Source organism: Protopterus annectens, chromosome 9.part0 (assembly GCF_019279795.1).
Source record: "Protopterus annectens isolate FY-2018-M chromosome 9.part0, PAN1.0, whole genome shotgun sequence".
NCBI lineage: Eukaryota > Metazoa > Chordata > Ceratodontiformes > Protopteridae > Protopterus > Protopterus annectens.
Genome location: NC_056743.1, coordinates 1,156,413,047 through 1,156,425,812, shown reverse-complemented (window position 1 = coordinate 1,156,425,812; position 12,766 = coordinate 1,156,413,047). Strand labels below are relative to the sequence as shown.

Sequence of the window (12,766 nt, the reverse complement as noted above, 5' to 3'; positions counted from 1 at the left end):
CTTTCTTAGAGTTTACATTTGATCTACAGGATTCAAGTATTAGCTACTTGGACATATTGTTAACTAAAGATCAAGTTAATCAGAAATTCAAAAGTGCCATTTTTCGTAAACCCACTTACTCAAACTCCTTCCTTCATTTTTTGAGCTGCCACCCTTACCATCAAAAGAAGGCCGTGGTGAAAAGACAGATGGTTAGAGCAGCAAGGATGGTATCTGAATTTGGGGATTTTTTAATTGAATGTGACAAGCTTTATGACATGTTCCTTGATAGAGGCTATCCTCCCCATCTTATTCAAGAAGTTAAATCTGAAGTTATTAATAAAAGAGTGAGTGGTCATTTTAAACCTATACTTGCTCCCCTTGCCACATGCACCCCACCACTGGTACCCAATACTCAACGCGATTCAAGCTTGGAAACACTAGATGAAGTGGAAGGCTGTAATAGTTCTTTGTTAGGTGAGCCCATTTCAAATCTGCCTGCGACACAACCTAATACAAGATTTCTGTGTACCTTTAGCACCAACCATTCTCAAATTAGGTACGTTTTAAATTAAAATTGGGCATTTATCAAAGATGATTTTGGAATTTTCAATAAATTAGGTGATAAGCCTCAGATCACGTTCAGGAAGGGTAAAAGTCTCAAAACCCTTTTAGAACCAAGGTTAAAAGAAAGCCCCCACATTGGCACTGGTATAAATAAATGTGGGAGTTGCAACCAGTGCAAGTTTATCTGCACTGATTCACAAGTTAAGTTAGGCAGCTTTTTGTGTAACATTAAGGTAAAAGCCAACTGTCACACTCATGGGGTGGTATATGCCGCCCTATGTCAAATTTGTTCTGCCTATTATATAGGCAAAACCGAGCGAAAACTCAAGAAACGCATATATGAGCATCAATATGCCATAACCAAACAAGACCAGTCTAATGCTTTAGCCAAACATGTTATGACACATCATGACCATTTTTTTAAATTTACGATCTTGAAACACATTACTCAGGACAATCGAGGTGGCCCTTGGCAAACGCAACTTGAAATTGAAGAGTTATGCTGGCAAATTCGTACGGCTTCATATTTCCATCCTGGGCTCAATGATCATGTGTCTATAGCATGTCTCCTTAAGCATTTAGCCTTAAGGAGATAAAATATATGTGTGTTGATTTGTTGTTTCAATGTGCTGTTTTCAGCTATTTTAATATTGGCTATCAGCTATATATGTATTTTAGTATTTGAACAATGATTTTTTAGTATTGTATAAAGTTTTAAAGTGTTAACACATTTATAATTATTCGTATAAAATTAAGGGATTTTATCTGAATTTTATGATTTTTCACATCAGGTTATGCTAAGTTACCCAATCTTTTTAACTTTTGAATAATTCTTCAATTAAGTTGGATATCTTGTGGCCTATTTAATGTAAAATGAAGTAGAATGTTTCCATCCCTCACCTTATTTCCCCTATTTCTCTGCAGTATGTAGTTGTGCCTTTTTTCCATTCCTCTGCAGCTTATAACTGTGGTTATCAGTGGTTGTGCTAGCTTCATTAATAGGTTTATAGGTGTGCTTGATTTAATTAACACTTATTCTGTTGTTAAAGATCAATTAGAAGACTTATTTAAATGCTTGTAAAATGGTGTTCATTGTTTTTTGTCTTCTGAGGAAGGAGGGTCATTGCACCTTCCGAAAGCGTGTTGCTCAAGATATTTGGATTAAAGCTTCTGTATTGGGTGTTGAATCCAGCTCATTTTGTGTTCTTGTTTGGTTTTCATAATCACTATAATCACTAAAGGTCTAGTGAAAATGTAAGACAAGAATTTAAACTATGAACACAATGCAACTACCAAAGTAAAAATATATATATATATTCTATAGTCTTATAATATCTAGTCATTCCACTGAGGCATTTGTATCACTTTGTGACATACATACTTAACCCCACTTATTAATATATTTATTTATTTTATTTATTTATTGCAGTTGGTTTACCAGGATAGTCCATTGGGCCAAATGAACCCGTTTTCAATGGAGTCCTGGGGAGAAAAGCTCCAAAATACATTCAAAGTTACATAATAGGTACAACAGGTAGTAAAAAAGAAGACAATATCAAATAGTACAGCAAGTATACAGTTAAATACTTTGGGCAGAAAACATATTAACTATTTAGCACAGCAAAAATTTCCATTTATACAGAAAAGTTAGGAAAACATAGTTACTAAAAGGAAGAGGAGATACAAAGACATAATATAGTGGGGGAGGAAGAAACATAAGGACTTGTTTAATAAATTCTATTGAATTTTCAGGGTATATTAAAGATGTGAGCAGAGCAGGGAGGGGTGTGAGAAGGAGTAGAGTAGGTTATGTAGGGTGGGAGCAGGAGCATTCCCACTGTGAAGCTAGATGTGTATAAAGAGATTTTTTGAAAGCAGAGTGATTAGAGGTGGTGCGGATGAGTGGAGGAAGGGAGTTCCAGAGGCGAGCTAGGTTGAAGGATAGAAGGTTTTATATATATGTATGTGTGCGTGTGTGTGTGTGTGTGTGTGTGTGTGTGTGTGTGTGTGTGTGTGTGTGTGTGTGTGTGTGTAGATGCCTATTTTATAAGTGTAATAAGGCACTTAGGAATGTCTGGGAATTTAATCTAAGGCACTCACCCTCTGGGCTCATGTAATACCTCTGCATTAATATCTATGCAATGCACACCTCATTGTAACTTGTAACTTACTGCATACGTTATCATAGTGTGAATGTTAGCAGTACTCATTTTATCATCCTGCTTTAGAATTTATGGTACTGCATTTAATCAGTTCATTCATGAAGTGTAATTTCACAGTCATAGTATAAAAGTGTCTACTTTGATAGACTGTAAAAAGGCAGCAGCATGAAGTTTTATGCAGAAGAGATGCTAAAGATTTTAGTTTAGAACACTAAAAACTGGCCAAAACTATTCATGAGCTTTTTAACACTGGTATTATTACTGTTCTGGTGCTAAACATTTCAAAGTATATATCTTAATGTCTTTCTTCATGAACTCTGACACTGTCACTGTGTACTTATATTGAAAAGGTTGATTTTGCATTTACTCTTTTGTGGGCAGCAGGATAGATCGGTGATAAGAGCTCTTTCTCAACTCCAGATTAGGGGATTAAATCCTGATTTTCAGACACTGCCTTTATGCAGTTTGCATGTTCCACCTCTAAATGTTCAGGTTTACTCTGGTTTACTCCAAATTGCCACAAATATGATATTTGATTGAATGCACTACTAATGTCCATACACATTGCATTTACCTCAGATCTTATGGTCTGTGTCATGGCTGAAAAGCATCTATGTACCAGGCACTTGTCTGGTTAAGAAAAATGTGCAGTCATGATCTTTGAAAATGAATATTGAATTGACATTCACTTAATTTATCAGGTAAGATGATCCCATTGATAGAACATTAAAACAGAATGTTTAAAAGACTGAAAACTGGTAATGTATGATACAAACTACTAAATGGTAACTCAGACTTTCCATATATAATTCATTTTATCACCTAATAGCAGATAATATATATTTGACAGTATACAACAAGGATAGGCCAGCCAGTTGCTATGGAAGTGTATGGGACATAGTGAAGGCATGGTCCAGTCAAACAGTAGCATAGTCATCCAATGGCACCCCATAATCATTCAGAAAAATTCAAAAATCTCTAAAAACTTTAAACTATGTCTCTGTGTATTTCTAAATGGTTTGAAAATAAAAATATTTATGCCCATTCCTTCTGTGGAAAGAAAGACATATTTTAATTCATGACAACACTATGCTTGTGTGTCTCAGGGACAACATTAATAAACCAGCTTTTCATATTTAAGCTTTTTTTATTTTAAAATCAGAGAGGCAACTGCAACAAATGCCCCCACAAATATCTCATTTTAGTATTTTCCTACCTTTCTGAAGCTGAACAATATCGCTATGATCACCCCCAAAATGGAACATTCTTGTTATGACAGCTGTACAATCAGATGCACTTCCATCAAATGTTTCAACTAAAATGTCCATAAGAATAATAAAAATACAGAGTTTGTTTTTCAAGGATTTTCTCAAAAAATGTTTTGCTCTGTTTATATTAATAATTGTGGTAGAGAATGAGGCATTCCTGATCACAAAAGTAGTATAAAATTTTGAACATTGCAGTGTTTCCATTTATCTTCTTTTTGTCTTCAAACTAGGTAGATACAAGACTCTCATTTTTTATCAAGATTTGTAGTTTTGTAAAAACAGAACAATATGATTTTCATACAATTTCCTATGACATCCATTTTTTTTTCTTTTGGCACAATCTTTTCCACTTTGCATATTTCTTAACACCTAATCCATTCCCCAACATATCTGGGATGGTCCCAATTCCATAACCACTCATGAGATACTTCATGCAAAATTTTAGACAATGCATTGTTTATAATCAATTTTGCAACATCAACACTAAGGAAATTAACTACTGCAATTTCAGACATTGGCATTACCTCAATGCCGCCATGGCCGAATTTTAATATACTTTTTTCAGTAATCACACAACAGCAATTAACATCTATACATTCTATACTGATTCTCTAGTTTAATACAAACCTACAGAGACAGATAATATACACTCTTTAGGACATGATAGTCAGTTTCTCCTCTCTTTCTCTCTCTCTGTCCCACTTTCTGTGTCTCTCTCATTCTAACACAAATACACACACATGCATGCATCCACATGCATGTACACACACACACACACACACACACACACACACACACACACACACACACACACACACACACACACACACACACACACACACACACACACACCACTCTGTATACATACATCTTTGTAAATCTATATCCATCAGTAAGGTGGAGAAAGGCAACAGAATAAAGCATACCACTCGATTTTCCAGATGTTCACAGAAATTCAGATGTTTGCCCCATATTTTTGGTCTTACTTATAAAATGTGTAGCTTTCAGACAAACAACTGGGGACTGCAGCCACTAAATAATAACACACTGGAGTTTCAGACTTCACATGCTTCAGATATATGCATGTTAATGCAAAGCTTGTTATTCTAGCAACTTTCTGTATTTATGGGAACAATATTTTAAAATCTGCCCCTCATTTTGGGCCTTTGGCCCACTGTTACTGTTTTGTTTTGTCCAGAATTCTTATTTTAAGAAATTGAGGGGCATGGAATAAAGTGCTGTAAGAAAGAATATGCATGAGTGAGAACTGGTAATTGGCAGAGAGGATTAAGGCTGTGAGCTGTAATTCCTGCTTTACAGCCCTTCTTTATCTATTGTGTGAAACTGAGCACATCGCCTAACTTGGCATTGTTTCTAGAATACACACTTAAAAAGGGAGTGTGTGCCCAGTGGGCCTATCTGGTTAACAAATGGGTATTGTTATTAAGTAGTGGAAGGACAGAGCAGAGCAAGACATATTGACAAAGATCTGGCTTAGCAGCTGTAACAGCTATAAACAAGAAGTAACATGGGATACTTGGGGATCAAGAGTGTGAGAGAAAATTGAGGCATGCATAGCAGGTGAGAGGAAACTGCAGTCTGGGATGGATGAATGGGAAGACAGTGTATCCTGCTACAGACAACACTGAAATGGAAGAGCAAGAGGTACTAAAAGGGAAGAGAAATATATAAGATGGAGAGGTGATGAGAAAAATTCAGAAATGAGATTATTGTAAAACTCAAACCAATCTTTACACGTAAAAGTTAAAGAATTTTATTGTTTGACATTCATCCAGATCAATGTGACAGACAGAATAAAATTAGTAGAAAGTCTCAAGCCCTGAATTAATGGGGCCTTGTGTGTAGTTGTGCAACTATAACAGCATTATTCCAGAAGTGGTAGAGGTGAAGTGAATGTTAGCAGTCTGGCTTGTCGTAGTAGACCAGTCAGTCACCTGAGTTAGCTTTGCAATTCATGATGTGTAAAGCAACAGAACAGGCAATTAAAAGTGTAAGCTGGACTGGCCTGAACATTCCCTAAATGCTGATCGATCCTTTATTTCTAAAATGTTGTGAGGCACATGGATGTAAACTCTCCCAGGCCAGAAAATTTGGTATCGTCTTTGCTGGAAAATATTATGCTGTACTTTACATCTGCTACTGAAATCTGCATAGGTGTTATAGTTAACAAATCAGGACTGTTCATTTTTAGGTGTAATGTGGCTTTGAGCCATGGCAGGCTGTAAACATTAAATATACTGAAGCATTACATTACAATTACATTATCCTCAAACTTCCAATTCTGTTAAAACTCTGCAAAGTGCTTTGATCATAATACAAACTCTGTTAATATAAAATGCTTCATATTTTTCCATGATTTATATTATTAGTATATCCATTGCAACTAATCATTTACATTCACAGTGATTTATGGCTTAAAAGCTACTGCTGTCTCAGGAAAAACCTCTGAACTAGAAAAGTCAGGTACACTTCTGACATTCATATGATATATCATTTATACTATGTAATGTGCTTTTAAACTTGTATGCATGAATGCATGCTCCATTTTCAGCTGTATATGAGTTCATCTGGATTCTGGAGCTTGTTCTTATTAGTTGGTGCTCTAGAATCTTCATAAATGTTTGCCATGACACTAGCTGTGAGGTCACAAGCAGTACTTTTCATTTTGTTTTAAAGATAAGGAAAGAAGCTACAAGAATGTATAAACTCTTTAGTAACCAAATTCCTGCTAAGTGCAGATTCTTTTCTGCTAAGTAGCAGGGAAAAATCTAGAATTAATAGAAATACAAGTTACACAATTTATATCTTCTGTATTAATCATAGTCACCAGCTTGATTGCGTTGTATTTTCACAGTTCTCTTGTTCAAAGAATTTGAGAATATTATCTTATATTGATATCAGACACAGAAGCTGCATGTGGAAATGTATGACAATAATTAATGACAGCTCCATAGAGGTAAAAGTACAATGTGGTTATTGAGAGAGTTAGATGTACTAGTAGTGAACTGATTTTGCTGGATGGACATTTGGGATCATGTCGTTTCAGTGTCATCCCCAAGAATGATGTGTTTTCCCTCTTTCAATGACCTGTACAGGAAATAACAAAAGTAAAAGTGAGCATGTTACCTTCACAAACATGGCAAAAGCACTTTCATACAGCTTCCCTAGTCAGTTACACCATTTATCGCCATTCTCAATACTGTGAAGAAACAGGAATACATAATGGCTGTCCTGAATGGGCCAGTTGAGTACCATGTAGCAGGTGAGATGAGACAAACTAATACAGGTATTGTTATTAGAATTGTAATTAAGATTGTTCAGGTGAATAATATAGTGAATGAAGCATGGACCAAATGCTGCCTGCCTAATTAAAGATTAATAGATAGATACAGACATAGCTATGGATATAGATATAGATATATAGATATGGTGAGGCCATACAGCAGGTTACAATATCAAATGAGTACTTCACTTCCGTCTTCTTCAAGGATTTTGACAGTAAGCTGATAAACAGGAAGGAAAGTTGTGACTAAAAAGGGAGAGTTGGATAGATACAAAAATCTGTAAGGAAGTGTTTGGAAAGGAGTTGCATGGTTTAAAGGGAGATTAGACCCAAGAATCACATGAGTTCCTCCAACAGGTTCTAAAAGGTCTTTGAAAAATATTGAGGATTTCACTGACAGTGTTCTTCAGTCTGCCTTTGATTATTAGACAGGGGCCTATGTATCTGAAGTCAGCTACTGTGGTACTCAAGAGACGGATAAAAATAGAACCTGAAAAGTTGTAGTGAGCTAGTCATTAAGAAAGCAATAAAGAAAATAATTCCAGAAATTTGGTTGATTACTTTCTTGTATGCAAAACAAACTCTCAAAGATGGTAAATAATATAGATTTGATGGGGAGATGTCTTGGCATTTCACCCTGATCTAGCACAATTGTTTAGTCACAACATATGTGAACCAGGGTAATTCATTGTAAGTGGTCTGAAAAGACAAGTTTTCAGAATTTTCAGCTTAGTTACATATGGAACACCATTTGATAATCTAAAAAGGAGAAAGATAGAAACTTAATGATGAAAAAGGTACAAAACTGTGTGGACAATAGGATTTAGATGATGGTGGTGGGAATGGGTCCATTACTTGGCAAAGCACCAGTAGGAAACTGTCGCATATCAGTCCTTTGACTGCTGTTCATTGGATTCTTCCTTACAGACATTATTTATCAATCTTAGAGCAGAGATACCCTACATATAAACAGCAATGAGGCATGTAGGATGGAAGCACTGTGGATGGATGAATCAAAATCTACAGGATCGATGACATAGATTCTGTTTAGTATCATTATGCCAAGAATGTGTTTCATTGCCAAGAAGACCCAGAGGAAGGCATATCATTGGAGATGATGCTGCTAAAATAAACAGCTTCTTTCATTGTGAGGAAGTTCTGCCTACAGTCAATGGGATGCTTGTGAGGCCATTAAGAACTCAAACATTTGGGATGCTAAGTTTATTCTGCTGCACAGAACATTTGACACTTCTAGAGTACTGTGCTTTGTATTGGAAGGCATACCAAAGAAAGATGTGTTGCTGGAATGGTCCAGAAGACAGCCAGTAAAATACTGATGGAACAGGTGGGTTGGACTACAATAAAGGACTTATGAGACATAAGAGTTATAATATGAAAAAAAATGACAGTTAGAAAAAATGTTGAATTTTTAAAGGTATTGTACAGAGAATGAAAATCGGAAGGCAAAAAGAAATATGGTCATGAGTCTATCTGAATGAAAGTGTGCAGCTCATGCTGAGCAGAGAAAATAATTTGTAACTTCAGGGAAAGGCTGTGAGCACCATGGACTTTCCTATTGTAGCAGAAGGTGGCATAGCATAATATATGGTATCATGTTAGCTAACAACAGATGGCACAGAAGGATCAGGAAAAGATAAGGTACTACAGCTTCATAGGGGGCTAAGTGCATCTTTAAGCCAGTCCGTTAGGGTTAATAATCTTTTCCTATATCTCTATATGTATTTTTAAAGGGGACAAAGAATCACATTTTTTTGCTAACTTGTATAGCTTCATATACCTAGATTTCACACTTCCTTACAGTTTGCTAAGCTGTAGGTCTTTGTTGTTACAGCTTAATATTTCTCACCTGCCACAAAAAAATATTTTATTTTTGTTCCTTATATTCTTCAATTTTCACAGATCTTGACCACATTGGTTTGCGCATACACTGAGATCAAGCTGAGAGTTGCATTGTCTCCTTGTATCTTGCTCAAACTCTTGCCCAAAGAAGCCATATCTGCTACCATCCAGTGTTCAGGCATTTTATCATCCTCCAGTGACTTTTTAAAATGAGCAGTAATTTGTGTCACTAGCTCTTCTCAAAGATCTTTAACTTTAATAACTCCTGGTGAATATTATCAGGTGGTATTACTTCACTTTATTTTATGAGTTTTTCTTAAACAATTTCTTGTCTAACTCTTTTTTTCTTTATTCTTTGGAAGTATTTACAATATCTGAAGGATGAATATTAAACCACTTCCAGTGTTTCAGGTGAAAGGTGAAAGCACAGGGTACCTCCAATTTCCATGTTTCTGTTTTTGCATGAATGCATTATTTTTATTTAATCCACTCCAGCCTTCTGTTTGCTCATGTTCTGTTAAGCTTCATTGCTGTCCTTTTTGCCTTTTTTGCTTTCTTGTGTATTTTTATTTCCCTGTACAGTTATTGCTAGAGTGTCTGCTTCCCCTGTGAAGTGGTGAGTGTTGCAAGAATTAGCTCTCCCAGTCACCACTAAGGAGCGTTGACCTTGTGGCACTATCCTGTATCCTCCTTCCTGAAGAACTACTCATTCCTTATTCAGTGTCCTATGCCTTTCATAGCAGGACTAGTAGTTAGACCTTGATTGCTAAAACTGAAGTAAATTCCCTATCACAACACCAGTAGACTAGCCCATTCCTCTGTTTGCTATGATATGCATATCTATTTTGCATAAAGGCGTCTCTATAGGATTAACATTTTGATGCCCCATTTTTGTTCACATTTAGCATCTTCATACCTGCATATTAGACAATGTTTTATCAGGAAATATACTCTTTTATAAAATTAGGTAGCCAGAAACTCATTGGCTTGACTCTCTGGCTATGCTTCCTAATGTCATTGTGAACCACATACTTTGGTAACTACTGCCAACCTCACCCCAGCTCATACCCTAGGATTATAGGTATCCTTAAGTTATTATTTCCAAACCACACAGACAGAGAAAGACAGATGTCCAAGGAAGTATTCTTCTATCCATTCTACAACTCCTACCTGCTGTAAACAAGGAAGGAAAGCCATCCCTAAAATACTTAACACCTTTCTTTCTGGTCAAGCTACTTTCTCATCCCCAGAAGGAAAACAAGTCCCAACTATCGTCTTTTCTGACAAAAAAATGTCTATGTCTATTATGTGTATTTCTTCATTTATAGATGTAACCCCATCTGAAAAAGAGCTACATCTAGAGTGGTCAGTTATTTTACTCCCGTCACAATAATCTGACTGTGTTGTTCATAGCATTTTCATTTATTCATTCCCAGACAGCCCATTATTGTAGATAGAAAAAAAAAAAAACTTCTCACTCATCCATCCTATCCTGTCCAGCTGGAAAGGATACATATCCCTATGTTTCCCAGTTTGTACTTGAGAGTTAACCACTGCTTTCTAGTCAACTAGCTTTCTAGATGCCACAAGAACTGAACAACCAACTTTTAATTTAGCATTTTGTCCATCAAAGAAATTGGACTTCAGCATAATAATACAAAACCCATCCCATCCATTTAAATACCCAACAATATACACATGACCTAAACACCTATTAAGCAATAAAAATGAATATTCTTATATGTTAAAATAACATTTCTAAATAAATCATATGTTTTGTTTGTCAATCTTCTTCCAGCATTTACTTGTGTTAAATATATTCACCTTAAAAGTTTCCAATTTAGCAGCTTTCACTTTTAGTATACTAGCTATGGACAGTATCATTAATACCAGGGCTAGATTTAGCTTTACAAAATGACATAATTTTCTTGACTCAAGTTTAGTTTTCAACTTATCTCCTCTTAAGAGTATTTAAACCTTTTCCAATGAAAAACAACAACTTGATAAAATTAATACAGTTTACTGAATGCCTATACAGTGCATTGTTAAAAGCGTACTTAGAAATGCTGTAAGTGCTTTGATGCATACATTGTCTTGCTGGCTTCTCCATTTTTTTCTGATATAAATCCTCTTCAATTTTTCCCTTGGAACTAGACAAGCCATTCATTTCTCAGCCCAGCACTTGCTCAAAACTCATAGCAAGCACTAGACCCTAGACCCTAAAACTAGACCCTACTATACTGTACAGAAGGACAAGGCTCTCTATTCAGCCTTACCAGCCATTCAGTAAAACAGTTCACTGTACCTATCCAGGCATGTCCAAAGGGCAGTTTCAGGCATACTCTCCAGTCCAACTGGTGAATCTGGGCATTTTGAGGCAATGTTACAACTGCCTCATGTACATAGGCAACCCTCTCTTCCTACCACCAAACACTTATACATGTGAGAGATTAAGTTATACAGCCAAATTGGAGGCAAAGCTCTCTCAACCCAAGGCTAGTTCAGACAGTCAAAAGGAGAAGGGAAATACTTGCATCACACTACCAGTCTCACATAGACCCATTAAACCAGCACCGGCAAAAAACACACACAAATACACAAAAACATACTCAGAGGCTCTAAATAAAAAACTGCAAAAGCAACAGAGACCTCCAAAGCAGACATCCAAGTAACCTCCACCCCCCAACACAAATCATGAAACACATACTTCACAAAACCAGTATGCCATGCAATCACAGACCTTAAGGCAAAATAACATACCCAACATACTAGTAATAGGTGACTCTATAGTCAGGCACACTGGCGTCCCACTCACTAGGCTGAATAAGGAGGTTACTGTTAGCTGCTTGTCGGGTGCCAGGATCCACCACATAACACAAGCACTCAGGTCACTCCAGAACAAGTACAAATATGACTCTGTCATTGTCCATGTTGGTGTGAATGACCTGAGCTGTACCTCCCTGGACTACATAAAAAGAGACATGGAAGATCTCTCTGATCTTGTAGCCCAGGCCGGTATGACCCTGACCCTGAGTAGCATCCTGCCCTCACCAAGAATGATACCACAGTATAAAGAAAAAAATTATCAATTTCAACAATTGGCTAAGTTTCTGGTGTCATTCAAAGGGGATCCAGTGTCTGTCCACCTGGGCTGACATGCTTGACAAGCCACGCTGCTTCTCTAGATCGCTAGAGATGGCTTGCACCTGTCACCCTTAGGCTTTTGAATACTGGCCAAGGCTCTTGCCACCCCCATAGTGCCTTTTTTAGGCAAGGTTCAAAAGAAAAACCCACCGCCATAAATAGCACAAGTAACAAAAAACTGAGGGTGCTGCTACTCAATGCCAGAAGTCTAAACCTCAAAATGCACGCACTCAAGGCACTCCTCGGTATGGAGAAAATCGATAAATGTGCAGTAACAGAAACCTGGTTTAATAAAAAGGTTAAGCTTCCCTTGTTATGGTCTATTCTAGCAGTGGCTAGGAAAATAATAACCAGAAATTGGATTTCAGATACACCTCCTTCGTTCAATGAATTTAAAAATGTTATGAATATAGTGTGCCATATGGAAATAAACACAATTAGGTCAAGAACAACTAGAAAAACATCTTATTATATTGTATGGG

General features: G+C 36.6%; 1 protein-coding gene across 2 annotated transcripts in view; it reads right to left on the bottom strand.

Annotated features, from left to right (window-relative positions):
* Positions 1 to 3,694: 3,694 nt before the first annotated feature.
* The window catches only part of LOC122811888 (delta-like protein 1), a 540,266-nt gene continuing 531,194 nt past the window's right edge, over positions 3,695 to 12,766 (bottom strand). For both annotated transcript variants that reach the window (XM_044084029.1, XM_044084030.1), the window contains one exon: positions 3,695 to 7,084. The gene's annotated coding sequence lies outside the window, so the exon portion shown is untranslated. The remainder of the gene's footprint in view (positions 7,085 to 12,766) is intronic.